The sequence below is a fragment of the Carlito syrichta genome, unplaced genomic scaffold, assembly GCF_000164805.1.
Source record: "Carlito syrichta isolate Samal-C Ts95f unplaced genomic scaffold, Tarsius_syrichta-2.0.1 Scaffold314793, whole genome shotgun sequence".
Taxonomy (NCBI): Eukaryota; Metazoa; Chordata; class Mammalia; order Primates; family Tarsiidae; genus Carlito; species Carlito syrichta.
In genome coordinates, this window is record NW_007258889.1 from 316,170 (window position 1) to 328,296 (window position 12,127).

Consider the following 12,127-nt stretch of genomic DNA (forward strand, 5'->3'; position numbering starts at 1 on the left):
GAGCCCAGCAGGTCGAGGCTGTGGTGGTTGGGAGCGGCCACTGCACTCCAGTCTGGGCGACAGAGTGAGACTCCAACTCAAAAAAAAATTCTGAGAATTGTGAAAGATTTGCATTTAGTCTACCTTCTAAGAATTTTAAATGGCCCTTACAGGTCAATGGAAAGGACCAGATATCCTTTTATCCTGCGGGAGAGAACGTGCTTGTGTTTTTCCCCAGGATTCATCTTCACCTATTTGGGTTCCGGATGGCCTGATTAGGCATACCCGGCTTCCCACTCCCACCAAAGATCAACTTCTGAAAGCAGGAAGAAAGCCGCCTGAGCTCGACTGACAATGAGGAAGAAGAAACACTCATTCCTCTGCTAAAACATTTTGCTCTCGAAAGGCTCTGCGACCGCGACCACGTTCTGCTGCTTCCAGGAGAACCAACAAACTACTAACTTGGGGAAAGCTAAAAGTGCTGATGTGTGACTCAGAGGACTTGGTTCGGTCTCACAATAATTCTCTAACTCCCTCTACTGCTTTTTTGTTATGCTGGCTTACAGTCACTTTATGTATTTTTGGCTACCAAAAGTTCTAAATCTTTAATTATAACCCAAAATGGACCAAAATATGGCATATCATGTAAAAATTGTATTCTTACTAATTGTTTAACTGATATTTCTTGTTTTGTTTTGTTTTGTTTTGAGTTGGAGTCTCACTCTGTCACCCAGACTGGAGTGCAATGGCTGCTCCCGGCCACTGCAGCCTCGACCTGCTGGGCTCCAGTGATCCTTCCGCCTCAGCCTTCCAAGTAGCTGGAACTACAGGCATGCACTACCACACCCAGCTAATTTTTGATTTATTGTAGAGATGAGGTCTTGTCAAGTTGCCCAGGCAGGTCTTGAACCTGCGGGCTCAGGCAATCCACTCACCTTGGCCTCCCAAAGTGCTGGGATTACAGGCTGAGCCACCGAACCCAGCCTTAACTGATATTTCTTAAAGAGAACTTCCGATTCTTAAACAACCTCCCTATTTGATGGTTTCTGTAAGTCTTCCCTTCCTCTGGTTTAACGAATATGGTTGGAAAACATTGGCTGATATCAATTTGTTATTACAACAGTCTAAAAGATTTATAGCCACGTTAATTTTAGGAATTGTGGCTTTAATTACACACTTTTTACACATTACTTCACTTTCACTTTCCGCCGTGGCCTTGGCAAGAGAAGTACATACCGTATGTTTGGAGATCAATTATCAAAACATGTTTCATTAGCTTTAGCCACACAAAACATTATAGATAAAAAATTGGAAAGTAAGGTTAATGTTTTAGAGGAAGCTGTTTCAATCATTGGACAGGAATTAGTAACTTTAAAGATGAGGCTAGCATGACAGTGCCATTCTCAATATTAGTGGATTTGCATCACTCCCTTGCAGGTAAATAAATCTATCCATATATGGGACAAAATAATAAACCATATTTCTGGAATTTGGAATCATTCGGACCTAAGCATAGATCTCTCTAAGTTACAGCAAGAAATTCAGGATATCAGCCAGGCTGAGAAACAATTTAATTCTGACCAGTGAGCTCAATCATTTTTAAATAATCTCTCCTCTTTTACTAATCAAAAGTCTCTAATTTCCATCTTAATTAATGTAGGAATTTGTGGAGTCATTATCTTATTTCTTTTATGTTTACTTCCAGTCATCTTCAGACAATTAAAGACAGACATCACTCAACTCTACATGGATTTCCATGGCTGTGTTTCAAAAGATGAAAAAGGGGGAGATGGCGGGAGCAAGCCTCAGAGGCCTTCATGTTGACAGGGTCTGGAAGGCCGAAGACCTGAGGTTGCAGGGCAACTCTGGGCAGCTATTGGCTCTACTTTTTCTTTCTTTCTTTTTTTTTTTTTTTTTTAATTTTTAAAACATTTTTTTTTTTTTGAGTTGGAGTCTCACTCTGTCACCCAGACTGAAGTGCAATGGCTGCTCCCAGCCACCGCAGCCTTGACCTGCTGGACTCCGGTGATCCTTCTGCCTCAGCCTTCCAAGTAACTGGAACTACAGGCACATGCTACCATGCCCGGCTAATTTTTTTATTTATTTATTGTAGAGTTGAGGTCTCGCCAAGTTGCCCAGGTGGATCGTGAACCCACGGCTTAGGCAATCCACTCACCTCAGCCTCCCAAGGCACAGGATTACAGGCTGAGCCACTGAGCCTAGCCTTTGGCTCTGCTTTTTCTATCTCCTCTCTTGATCTCACCACTGGAAACCTGGGAGTTGCAAGATGTAAAGAGTTCTATATGGGAGAAATAATTTTTGCCCAATAGGAGTGTTTAGTAAAAGAAGGATTTGTTTTGGTAAAAGTATACTCTTCATTAGAGCACCCTTGCTTTACTTCCCTTTGATAAGGAGGCTTGAAGTTCTGGTTAGGGATTGTGACTAAGGTGACTTGAGCCCGAGAGGCCTTTTGTTTTGTAAAGGTTCAAGCTCATTCTCCCTGATAGAGGATATTTGACGCAGATTGTAAATACCAGTGTAACATTGTGGAAAACTAGTCAGGTCAACTTGCAGTTAAAAAAACCTTGACAATGTTGGTTTACCCCAGCTATTTGCAAATTGGTGTGTGAAGGTTACAGGTGTGACTTGCTAATCTAGGTGACAATTACAGTGCTTACAACTTGGTAGTAATTTATAATGTCACAGTTATAGAAATAAATAAGTTTTGTATGGACATTAAGAAATGGTAATCATTAAAAAAAATTAGGAGTTTATAAGATTTATAGTTAATGTTTAGGATAATAGTCTTTTAAGATCAATATAGGATGAAGAAAGATACATTGCCTGACTGGTCCATCAAATTGAAACTGATTGCCTTGAAAAGAAAAAACATGTAGGGTATAAAAGGAGTTGGAACAGACAATAAATCGGCATTTGTCCTGCTTGCAGCTGAGTCAGTGTCCAAGTTTTTTCTCCTGCGCCGACGCCATCCCTCCTTCAGGAAACCCTGACCTGCTGGAGCTGGACTCCGGTAAGTGGCGCCCGAAACAGGGACCTGAAGCTAGGCTTTGTTCTAATGAGAACCTGGGACGGATAGGACCCTACCCAGGGTGCTGTGGACCCCTCTGTAGAGACAGGCAGAGTAAGGAAGGGTAGGTAGTTTTAAGAGCCGTGATAGGATCATACGCCCGAGTGAATCTAAAGAAAGAAAGCTTATAATTAAGCTAAAAATCGATTATGTTTACTTTGAGCTTATCATCCTATCCTTTGATGCTAATGTTAATCTCTAAATTCATCTCTTTAAAAAGCCATGGACTTTCACCAGTAATAGACGATTCAGGCAGCAGAACAAGGTTTTGTTCCATTATTAGTTTCCCATGCACAGTGTTGGAGCAAAGAGATGTTCCTAGTTTTTCAAAATATATGTTCATTTCCCCACGAAGTGTCCATTTTTACATACATTTAAACATTATTTTTAAAATATCAAGTTCAAGACCGTTGTCAGTCTTAAGTTGTTTTGGCATACCTAGTTGTGAGAAACAAAAAATAAATATTGCACCACGTCCTTGTTAGCTACTCCAGTTCTTGCTGAGGCTAAAATAACATGAGAAAACGTATCCACAGTAACATGCACATAAGACAATTTTCCAAATGTAGGTACATGAGTTAAATCCATTTGCCATAACACATTAGGTTTTAATCTTTTTGGATTAACTCCTGCTGGAACATTAACAAAAATGGACATGCTGGACAATTCTTTTTTTTTTGAGTCGGAGTCTCACTCCGTCAGCCAGACTGGAGTGCAGTGGCCGCTCCCGGCCACCACAGCCTCGACCTGCCAGGCTCCAGTGATCCTTCCACCTCAGCCTTCCAAGTAGCTGGAACTACAGGTGCGTGCTACCACACCTAGCTAGTTTTTTGATTTATTGTAGAGATGAGGTCTCACCAAGTTGCCCAGGTGGATCTCGAACCTGTGGGCTCAGGCAATCCATTCACCTCAGCCTCCCAAGGCGTGGGATTACAGGCTGAGCCACAGAGCCCGGCTTGGACAATTCTTAACAATCTGTCTTGCTGTTTCCCTAGGTATCTGAAATTCATAACGTAAAGCATTACCATTTTGATGATGAATATTATGAGAAAGTTGAGCTTGAGTAACTGCCTCTGTCTCCAAAGTTGCATAAAGAGCAGGTTTCGTTAAATTGTCAGCCAATAGATTACCCTCATGTAGAGGTCCTGGAAAGCCGGAATGAGATCTGTCATGGCCAAACGAAAAATTGCTCTTTTCTAACATAAATCAATTGTTGCAGTTGTATAAGCAATTCCAAAATTGTGGTTTTACTAACAGGAATAGTTGCTGTCTCAATATGAGGAAACAGTCCTTGAACATAACGAGAATCAGTATACAAGTTAAATCTCTTGTCTTTTAGAGCAGTAAAGGCATATAAGATGGCTCTTAATTCTGTTTTTGGTGCTGAAGTCTCTGAAGCATTTAAAACACGAGGTTTATCATTAATTACTGCCACTGGTTTACCATTAGAAGAACCATCAGTAAAAAGCAATACTGCTCTCTTGAAGGAGACGAAGGAACATGCACGAGGAATAATTATAGGATTACATTTCACAAACTGCAACAATAGGTTTCTACATAAATGAAACAAAATTTGTCCTCTAAAATCAATTAAAGCCACTTGCCAATCATCATTACTTTGAAACAAAGTCTGAAATTGAAACTTATCATAAGGAATAATTATACTGTGTACATCACGTCCAAATAATTCAACACTTCTATGCCTCCTTTTGGTCATAAGTAAAGCTACCAAATAAGGATAAGAAGCCAATATTTTTTAGACAATACTGGTAGGTGGAGCCATTCCAAGGGTAACTTTTTGAGAGTCAATAGCCCTTTCCATTAGGGACAAGGCTTCCTTAGCTTCCGAAGTTAAAGTTCTCTTGAATTAGGAGAAGGGTCTCCTTGTAAAATATCAAACAGATTTTAAATCAGCTGCGGTGATGTGTAAGTAGGATCGAATCCAGTTAATATCCCCCAATAATTTTTGAAAGTCATTTAACATCACCAGGTGGTCTTTTAATATACTTAAAAGGTGGATTAGTCTGAATTTTGGGGGGGAAATTTTTAGACCACAATTGGTTAAAGCAGTCACAGTTTTGTGAGAATATCATGCAAAAGAGCACGATCTGCATGAGCCAATAAAGTATCATCCATGTAGTGAATTAAGTAAAGATTAGGATGTTGGCTTCTTATATCCTGCAAAGCTGCATCTACAAACTTCTGGCACAAGGTAGGACTGTTTTTCATAGCTTGTGATAAGACCTTCCATTGATATCTCTGGAAAGCCTGTATTAAATTATGAGAAGGTAAACTAATAAGACTTTTTTGAATAAATACAATTCACTTGGCATGCTATAATAGCCAATATAACAATAAAAACAGTAGAGGGAGTAAGAGAAATATTTTGAGAATGAACCAAGTCCTTTGCGTTACGTGTCAGCACTTTCAGTTGTCCCCTAGGTGGTGGTTAGCAGAGTCTCCTGGAAGCAGCAGAATGCAGATGTGGTCATGGAGGCCTCTCAAGAGCAAGACGTTTTAGCTGAGGAACGAGACTTTTTTCTTCTTCGTTGTCAGCCGAGTTTAGGTGGTTTTGTTCCTGCTTTTGGGAGTTGAACTGTTGTGGGGGTGGGAGCCTGGACATGCCTAATTAGGCGGTCAGGAACCCAAATAGGTGAGGTAAACTTTGGGCATAAAAGCATGGGAAGCGGTGACTGCTAGTAAAAGGAATGGACCAAGGAAGGGCAGAATGAGCATGAGTAATGAGTAGTATCACAAATATGCAATTGAATGGTCTGTAAAAGAACAATTATGTCAAGAAGACTAGCAATTTCCAAATGATGCAGTATAGAGAAATTTATCATAAAACAACAAAGAAGAATTTTTAATATCCTTTTGTCCCAGTCACCCCCTTGAGAAGAGACCTATTAAGCCATGTGGAAACTTGAATGGGCTTTCCAAATACATGTGGGGGTGAGGGGGGGTGAGAAGTCTGGAGGCTGTGGTTAGGTGCTGTGGCCTTTGGCACCTGCCCCTTCTCCAAGGGTAAAAGAGAAAGACTAAAGGTCAGGGCTAGGCGCCATGGCCGTAGATGCCAGCCCTTCCTTCCCAGATAAAGGTGGAGGGCAAGAAGGAAGAAAGTTGTAGGAGGAATAGGAGAGGACAAAGGAGGTGAAAATCTTTCTTATTTTAGAGTTGTAGGAGGAATAGGAGAGGACGGGGAGGTGAAAACCTTTCTTATTTTGTTTACGTTTTTAGAAAACCCAGAATTTGCCTTGAACACTTGTAATTTATTTATTTATTTATTTTTGAGTTGGAGTCTCACTCTGTCGCCCAGACTGGAGTGCAGTGGCCGCTCCCGGCCACCACAGCCTCGACCTGCTGGGCTCCAGCGATCCTTCCACCTCAGCCTTCCAAGTAGCCCGAACTACAGGCGCGCGCTTCCACGCCTGGCTGATTTTTTTATTTATTGCAGTGATGAGGTCTCGCTGCCCAGGCGGGTCACGAACCCGTGGGCTCAGGCAATCCACTCACCTCAGCCTCCCAAAGGCGCGGGATTAGTAATTTATTTTTTTAAAGGAGAATATTAAAACAGACAAATAACTAATCTTCTGAGATATATGTTATTGAAGACATAGTCTGTGAGTAATGTAGAGCGTGGCATTTAGCAGTCCCCCTCCTCACATCCCCCTGCAGGAGCAAAGCTGAAATGTCCACCATGCATGGGAATAAATGGGATTCTCATCTCTAACAGTTTCCCAGGTGATTCCCAAGCTGCTGATCTGCAAACCACATATTTAATAACAAGGTTCTAGTGGATAATGTGAAATGTTTTAAGATAAACTGCCAACTGTATTTTCCCTACAACAATGGCTATGAAGATTTCCCCTATTAATAATTGCTTTAATAAACAACCTTGAAACATCTAAACTTTTAGTTAGTCTGCACTATGCAGAATGTGGCTCATGCAATGATTCCTTGGCAGATGAGGTAAATTATGTTTAAGCTACATTTTTTTTCCCATTAAAAGTTCCTTTTTCTATGACTCAATTCACTTGTGGCCTTAAAAGTAAAAGAAGCTATGTTTTCTAGTGCTTGCCATATTAGATTTTAGCCATGCCCTAGAGTTATAAAATTGCCTCCATGGCACTAACATCACTTATTTTGGCTGAGGATTCAAGGGTATACTTTTAAAATGAAATGATAGAACTAGTCTTTAGACAGCATAAATTCTTCAATGGCAGTATTTAGAATCTGTAGGCTTTCTTTTTTTTGTTGTTGTTCTCAGATAAAAGGCAGTTTTATGAACCCACAATCCTCTCCAGATTCACGTGGTAATATTTCAGCAGAAAAAGTGCTTTGTGGGAAGTCGGCCGCACAGATGCTCCCTTGACCTAGAGGCACTGCCTCCCTCCCTTTCTGGTGTTTCCCGTGTTCGGTGTGGATTTGGGGAAAAGCAGTTCACAGTCCTATGTGTGAGGACAGGGTGTTCTACAAATACCCCAGACAGAACCAAGAACTACGGGGTGGCAGGCAGCATTCAGCACACCTGCTGGAGAACCTGTGGGGAGCTGGCAGCGTCAGGTCCAGGGCCCTACCCTGCAGGAACACGATCCTTGGACAACAGCCACGGGCCACGCTGCTGTCTGATCCAGGGTGGGGCTGCCTTAGTCCCACCCCCCAGCAATCAAGAAAGCTGGGGTGTCTGCATGTCCCTTCACATAATTGATACGGTGCCACCTTCTACAGGAATAATATAAAATAAAAACATCTGATGTTGGGGTTTTTTCCCTGCTTCCACATTTGTAGACTCCCAGGAGATTTTTTTGCAGCCTTTAAAAAATCTGGTTTGCAAGCAGTTTATCCATCTGTATCGATCCTGTGAGACTGCTTTGGTATCCTGAGAGCCTCACTGTCCAGCACCATCACCTGATGCAGGACACCTCGGAACTGATAGAGCACTTTCAGGTTCTTCTCTTCACCCACACACAGGTCATAAAAGCCAGGCAGCCCAGCCTTGGATGCCTGTGAGGATGAGCTTTGAGTCCTTTACCAGGCACTGTAGGGGCACAGTCACGTCGATCACCTTCACCTTCTCGTTCTCCTTGCTCTTGTCATTGATAAATTTCCCGTACCAGGCATTCATGACGATGAGCCCCATTTTGGACTCCTCTGCCTCCATGATCCTTCGGACAGATTCCTGCATCAACCGAACAGCAGCTTCCGCCTCTTGTTGCTTCTGCAGGATGTTGCTGGCGGCGCTCTCTCTTTGCTTCTCCAGTTCCTTCTCTTTTTGAGCCCTGAGGTATGCTTTGATGATCAGACGGCGCATGGCAAAGTAGACCACGAGAGGCCCCACGGTGGCATAGAACACAGCGCTGGGCAGGAGCTGATCCGTCAGGTGGATGGGGAAGAAGTAAGTCTGACTGGCCCTGTTCAACTTGACTTTGAGAGAAACGCCCTGTGGGACGCCAACGCTGACGACTCCTCCCAGTACACTGTGCCTGGAGATCTTTTTCTCGGCTCCGTACTCCCCCATTGTCCCAAAGAAGTCCGCCTTGAGGGATCCTTTCACATGGGTCTGATCATCATCCTGGAACTTGTGCTGATAGCTGATCAGTGCAAAGGAGTGAGGGATTCCCAGCTGCAGGGCCACTGTGAAGTGGCTGGTCTTTGTGTCCCGCACAATGATCGTGTTCACGGCCAGCTGGATACCCCACCGCCATTGCAGGTAGCCCACAGTATTCTTGTCTAGGTTTCTGGCTAGGACAGTGGTCAGGCCAGGTCGGATTCCACGGGATGAAAACTGCAGAGCACAGTTGGTCGTCACAAAGCATCTTGGTGTGAGATTACGGAACAGCTTGAGACCAAATAAAGGCCCCTGGAGGTCTCCAGCTCCAAATTCCAACTCTCCCCAGCCCTTTGCAGAAGTGACTCGTCTGAGAGCAAAGTTAATGGAGCCCCCGCCATTCCCATTCTGGGTTGAGAGGCTTCCAGAAAGGATGGCTGTGTCTGTAGCTGTCAAGGGTGCCTCGATGGACTGGGATATGTGCATTTTATTAATTTCAATCTGTGGAAAGCCACTTCTGGACACATCTTCATATTCCTCATCATAACGATCGAAAAGGTCAGTGGCATCTACTCCAACGCTGATTGTTCCCTTGGGATTGGTTCACTGCTGCAGTCTCCTCTCTTCCCTCTCTCTGCAGGCGCTCATACTCCTCTCGAATTTCAACTGGAGTTCTCCTCCTTCCCACAACCTCCCATCCTTCCATCTCCAGGCCTCTCTGCCCATATATGTCATAGATGGCCCTGGTCTGGGGGTCACTGAGCACTTCATAAGCCTGGTGAACAAGGTTAAATAGTCGTTCCGCCTGGGACTTGAGCTCTGGGTCTCTGTGCTTTTCTGGGTGGTAAAGCATACACAACCTCCAGTAGGCAGCTTTGAGCTCTTCAGAAGAGGCCTCCCTGAGCACATTCAGCAATGAGTAATAGTCTTCATTGTCCAGCTCCTCCTCGCTCAAGGCCGTCGCCATCTTCGCAAACTTTCACTCCATCAGACCGGCAAGGCTGGGCCCAAGAGGGCCCGGCACTCCGCGGCCGGAACACCACGGGCTGGCCGAATCTGTAGGCTTTCATACTCAGTTTGAAAGTTTTCCCACTGATTTTCTCATGCTCATTAATCCTCTTTGTTCTCAGTTTCCTCCCTGCCTTAATCAATTGATATACTGTATAAAGTTGTGGATAAGGTAAATTTGTATGAGAAAAATTGTAACTTAAATACACTTAAAATAAGTTCCCATTTAATTTTATAATGAATTATATGTAAAAAAATTTCTTTGTTAATTACCATCCTCCAAATACCTGTCAACATATTTTTCAAGTTCTTTCTCATTAATTTAAAGCAGAATACATCTGTATCATCACTTTATGCATAACTCTAAGTATTTCTGTTTTGTTTATTTTTTCTTTATGACAATTATAGGCCAGCTTCTAGCTGCTGTTGCACCAAATCTTTCTGTTGCCTTACGTTTCTTTAAGAACAATGAATGGCCTATAGGGTACATTTGACCTATCCTACTTCCTTATAATTTTCCTCATTCCCAGGGGATAAATGCTTATCTAACATCACCTGGGAAGGAACAGGGGTTGGTAGGGGAGTTTTTTCACCTGGTTCCTCTTTTAAATTTGCAAAAGTATTTACAGGCACTCATTCTAAGTTAACGGTGCCTTTTTCAGGGAACCAGGGTCACTGTTCTTGCACCAAATCCAATTGTGCAGAGGAAACTTTAATTCCTCTTTTAGTAAACATATGCATAAGAATACTTATGAACAGCTTTCTTTCTTTAGATTCACTCTGGCCCATGATTCTATCATGGCTCTTAAACTGCTCACACCTCCTAGCTCTGCCTGCCTCTACAGAGGGGTCCATGGCACCCTGGGTGAGGTTCTATCCATCCCGAAAAAGAAAAAGAATGCTTACCTTCAGGTCTCACGTTCTGGCGCCACTTGCCGGAGTCCAACTCCTGCCGGGTTCAAGGTACCCCAAAGATGGAGACAGCGTAGGCATTTGGGGGCAAGAAGAAAGAGGGAAAGAGAGAGAGAGTGAGAGAGAGAAAGAGAGAGAAAGACGCTGGACCCCTGTCTAGTGCAGAAGCCATTTATTGAGAATTACAATGGGTCTTTTATACACAAAGCCAGGTGTGTGAGGGGTGTCCCCCACCCACCGGATGTTCTTTCAGGTATGAGGAAGAAAATCCCATAACAGATGTTAACCTTAATCCATGACTTCCTATAAACCCTTTTCATCCTAAACTAATTTATACTAATACCAAGTTAAACAATTCTATAGAAACTTAAGTACTTACTTACAACCTAAAGTGGCCCATCCCAGAATGTTTGGAATGTGGACCAGTCCAAAGTTCACAGTGGGCTACCTGCAAGTAACCTAGTCGCATTCTTTCAACAAAATGGCTGTCTTCTAAAACTATATTCTACAATTAACACCTTATTCAACTTCAATAAATCCTAAGATCACAACCCAGAAGCCTGTGACCAATGCTAAGGCTCTTAGATGTGACCTGAGTTTGAATTATAAGTTGTGTGAAAGCCAAAACTGCAGTTTGTGGAAGAATGGGAACAATGAGCTTCTAAAGTTGGCTTGTGTTCATCCTGGTCTCAGAGTTTTTATGTTTTGAGCTTACAGGAGCTTATTCTGATTACAGTGCTGAGTAGAAAGGCGAAGAGAATGGGGTCAACAGCTCCTGAACACATCCTAGTGGTCTCGGGATCAACAGCTCTAACACTCAGTGGGCCTCCATGGCTGGCTCCCAACAAGACTGCAGTGCAGTGGCATGCTCCTGGCCACTGCAGCCTCCACCTGCTGAGCTCCGGCAATCCTTCCGCCTCAGCCTTCCAAGTAGCCGGAACTACAGGTGCACGCTACTACGGCCGGCTAATTTTTTATTTATTGTAGAGAAGAGGTCTCACCAAGTTTCCTGGGTGGGTCTCGAACTCGAGGACTCAGGCAATCCACTCATCTTGGCCTCCCAAAGTGCTGGGATTACAGGCTGAGCCACTGAGCCTGGCTAAACGTACAATTTTTAACAAATAAGATTGCATGGTTTTTTGAGTCCTCCCTTGCATATATAAAGAATCAATTAAGGAGGCCAGAGCTCCGGATAAGCTGGCAGTGTAATTCATCCAAGTTGAAGGCCTGAGAACTGGGTGGCCAGGGGTGTCAGTCCACTTTGGGGGCAGGAGGAAAGGACATGTCCCAGCTCAAGCAGGGAGGCAGGAAAGAGGGGGCCGATATCTCCTTCCTCCCCCTTTCGTTCTATGCAGGCCTCAACACCCTAGAGGATGTCCATTCCTCAGGCAGAGCAGTTGACATGGTCCAGTCCCTGATGCCAATGCTTTAATTTCTTCCTGAAACACCCACACAGATACCCAGAAATCACATTCAATGTGCGTACTCTGTGCTCAGTCAAGTCGACAAAGAAAATTAACGATCACATCTACTTTGTTGTTTTTACTTGTTTGTTTGCTTGTGTTTTTGAGTTGAAGTCTCACTTTATCGCC

The 12,127-nt window shown here is 43.4% G+C and overlaps 1 pseudogene; it reads right to left on the reverse strand.

Moving 5' to 3' along the window:
- Positions 1-7,817: 7,817 nt before the first annotated feature.
- LOC103274490 lies at positions 7,818-9,582 on the reverse strand (annotated as a pseudogene).
- Between the last annotated feature and the right edge of the window lie 2,545 nt (positions 9,583-12,127).